Source organism: Stegostoma tigrinum, chromosome 11, assembly GCF_030684315.1.
Source record: "Stegostoma tigrinum isolate sSteTig4 chromosome 11, sSteTig4.hap1, whole genome shotgun sequence".
NCBI classification, from domain to species: Eukaryota; Metazoa; Chordata; class Chondrichthyes; order Orectolobiformes; family Stegostomatidae; genus Stegostoma; species Stegostoma tigrinum.
In genome coordinates this window covers 81406805-81410006 of record NC_081364.1, presented here as the reverse complement: position 1 = coordinate 81410006, position 3202 = coordinate 81406805, and positions in this window count along the sequence as shown.

Sequence of the window (3202 nt, the reverse complement as noted above, 5' to 3'; positions counted from 1 at the left end):
GAGTGAGGAAGTGTAAGGTTAAAATACTAAAGCAATTCAATTGGCCTGAAATACATAGTGATGTGGTTGAATTGTTATCATTCCTGTCATACATGTCAAATGGTAGGAAAGCCGCAGGCAGGAAAAAGTCAGCTCCTTTGGAATGGACACTGAGGAAAAGATACTTTTGTCACTGACACTCAGAACGAGGCACATCAAAATACAAATTATCTGATTTTGCTGTGCCTTCAATTAATTGGTAAGGAACTCCTTAGAAAATGGGGTAAGACAGAGAGCTATCTGCCTTAGCAACAGGGAAATGAATTGAAAGTCTCGTTGCAGCAATAGAGAACATATACAGGAAGAGAATGGGGACGGCTAATTCTATCCTGCATGAAGATGATGTGGGTCATGCTGTTTCAAAAAAAAAACCTCCGACAATCCTCTTGAAGGCACACAAGTACAGACAGAACTGGCAGTGGTGCTGCAAAAATACCTCACTGAGACAAGTCAAAGTGAAGAGAGTTCACTGATCCTGTTGGTTGCCAAACTGTATGGTACTCAATGCTTCTGCGTGGTTTATTGGAAGGCCAATGCCATAACTAAATTGGATTCATACCCAATGCTAAGGCTGGAAGATTGTGTGGGAAAAAAAAGGTCAATCACGCACCTCACCAAGTTGGACTTACTTTGTGGTTACTGACAATTACATTTGTCAGAGACAAGAGAAGTTTATGTGTTTGTAATCCCAATTAAATGTAATGCCTTTTAGTATGAAGAACGCGCCAGGCACATTCCAAAGACTTATGATCAGTATTGTGACAGGTTTGACGAGTCGTCTGTCCAACCAGGTGACTTTGTGATCTTTGGTCATTTATTGAAATATCACATGGTACTTTTGGCCAAGTTCTTTGAAAGTCTGTAGTAGGAAAAATTGGTTGTAAATTGAGCAAATTCTGTATTCATGAAGGGCGAAGTGAGGGCCTTGGGATACAACATCGGGCATGGAAGATGAGTCTGATGAATGTGAAAATGAACCTCATTGAGGAATTTCCAAGATCATCCTCGAAGGAAGAGGTACTTCCATTTTTGATCCTGACAGGTTTCTACCGGAAGGTCATATAAAACATAAGTAGCACGGTGGTGCCGCTGATGGATTTGCTGAAGAAGAACATGAAATTTCGGTGGACAGAACAATGCCAGGAGGCATTTGAGAATTTAAAAAGCTGTATTAACCACCGCACCAGTTTTCGCAACGGCTAATTTCTGAAAACCTTTTAACGTCACTAACAACACCAGAAGAGTAGTGGTTGGAGCTGTGTTGATGCAGGAGGATGATGGCGGAATTGAAAGGCCCGTTGGATATTTTTTCAAAGAAAGTCAACATCCACCAGGTAAAATATTGCACCATTGAAATTAGTTATTGAGTTTGGTACTGGCCTAACAACACTTTAATGTTTATGTTACACATAATGCATCAGAGACAGTTCGGTGTACAGATCCAACTGTCTCACCTTTTTGAACAGACTGAAGGACAAAAATACAAGGCTATTTCATTGTGGTTTGATATTGCAGGCTTTTAATTTGTATTTTGTACATGCTGTGGGTCATAGTAGTATCATTGCAGATGCATCATTGTGAGTTTAAAAGAAAACCTGTAGATAAGATGGAACGGGTATGGATCTATATATTAAGAGAATCAGTACGAAAGTTGTAACATTCAATAACTGACCTTTGTATCTCATGATAATGGCATTCAGAATTTTGTTTTTTAATGAAGGCATATTTTTATTATGATGTTTCTTTCTTTTGGGGGGAGGGGTTATGAAGGTGTTAAGAGGAGTTGTGAAGTGGAAGGCAGGAAGCAAGAATTTGTTCGAAAAAAGTGGTAATGGAGAAGAAATCCAATTCATTTAATGGGTAAAGTGCTCATCCAAGTTTGGAGAATTATACAGAAAAAAATGTGTCTGTGTGTAGGTGAAGATGTACAGCCAATTCTGAAATTGAAATATGCACCATTTGGCTGTGTTATTGTAATCCTTTGGGTTGTTTTGATGTTTTGGTAATGAGCTAGAATCAGCCAATTGATTGAAACAAGGACTTAGTGACTGAAAGCCAGATGACTTTAAAACTGATGATTTTGACAACCTGAGACCAATGCTATTTTAAGAAATTTGAAATAGCATTTAAGGTATATAAGAGGAGCTTTTTTTAAAAATAATCGGGATAAGATTGAAGCACCACTGAGAAATAAGCCTTTACCTCTCACATGAAATTGCTGAGCACTAAAAGAAAGCAGCATCACTCGATAAGAAGTACCATGGGACTTCGAGCTAATCGTACTCACAGAAGACTTCAAAGAGATAACATTCCTTAGAGCTGGATCAGTAGAAGAAACGTGCTTATGACTTGGGGATAGCAAAAGAAAGGCTTGTAGACTTCCAGAGACTACATTTTCGCGAGTTTTGAGAAGATTTGTCGGTCAGGTTGAGGTTCTGGATGTGAGTTTGCTCACTGAGCTGAAAGGTTCGTTTTCAGACGTTTCATCACCATTCGAGGTAACATCATCAGTGAGCCTCCGACGAAGCGCCTGTGTTATGTCCCGCTTTCTATTTATCTGGTTAGGTTTCCTTGACATCACAAACCCAAGGAAACCTAACCAGAAAAATAGAAAGTGGGGCATAACACCAGCGCTTCGTCGGAGGCTCACTGATGATGTTACCTAGAATGGTGACGTAACGTCTGAAAACGAACCTTCCAGCTCAGCGAGCAAATTCACATCCAGAACTACATTTTAAATTATTTTCTTATTACTTGGGTTGATATAATTGGGAATTGTTTATTGGAACAGTGCACCAGTACAGTTTCATTGAAGTCGGGAAGAACTTTTTGTGAAGGAAAGTTTTTTTTTGTTTGTTAGGTGTTGTGTTAATGTGTTCACGGTTATAGCTAAATACATAACTTGTTACTTGTTACTTATAAAGTGAATATCGGTGATTTTCTTTCAATTAATCTCCCCTTCTCCGTAAGTTTGGGGGCTCAAGTTAAGATCTCCTTTGTTCGTGTGTGGGATATGAATGGATTTCGACAAACTTAAATAGGCTTGGTGATGAGTATTCTAGATCAGGTGAGACAAATTTGTTTAATTTTGTTTACTTGTCATTGGTTAAGTTGAAAGTGAGGGAAATGGCTCTTAACATTGATAAAGAGATTCTGGGATTTG